Raw genomic sequence first — 354 nt, 5'->3', positions numbered from 1 at the left:
AGAGAGAGAGAGAGGAGTGAGAGAGTGCGAAGAAAGAGAGAGAGCGAGAGAGCGAAGTGAGAGAAGGAGCGAGCGAAGCGGGAGAGAGTGAGAGGAGAGAGAGAGGAGAGAGAGAGCAAGAGAAGGAGGACCGCCGCCGCTACCGTCACCGCTGACACCGCCGCCGACGCAAGGGTCGCCGCCGACAATCTGTAAGACTGACCATCTGCTCTAAAATTAATTGTGTCGCGCACCGTATCGTACCGTCGTGTCTCGTCCGCGGAGTGGTCGCGCGGATAAAGAAGGCTCGCCCGAGGATAGCGTCCTCGGGCTTAGTGTACCGTTTCGCGTAGTGTACCGTCTCGCGAATTATAT

The 354-nt window shown here is 57.6% G+C and overlaps 1 pseudogene; it reads left to right on the top strand.

The window, feature by feature from the left end:
- LOC116842809 overlaps positions 1–354 on the top strand; it is an 11,609-nt pseudogene that overhangs the window by 787 nt on the left and 10,468 nt on the right.

The sequence above is a fragment of the Odontomachus brunneus genome, unplaced genomic scaffold (assembly GCF_010583005.1).
Source record: "Odontomachus brunneus isolate Ranch 3 - 2012 unplaced genomic scaffold, Obru_v1 Obru_scaffold_002, whole genome shotgun sequence".
Classification (NCBI taxonomy): domain Eukaryota; kingdom Metazoa; phylum Arthropoda; class Insecta; order Hymenoptera; family Formicidae; genus Odontomachus; species Odontomachus brunneus.
Note: the sequence above shows the minus strand (reverse complement) of the source record. Positions and strands in the feature narration are given on the sequence as shown.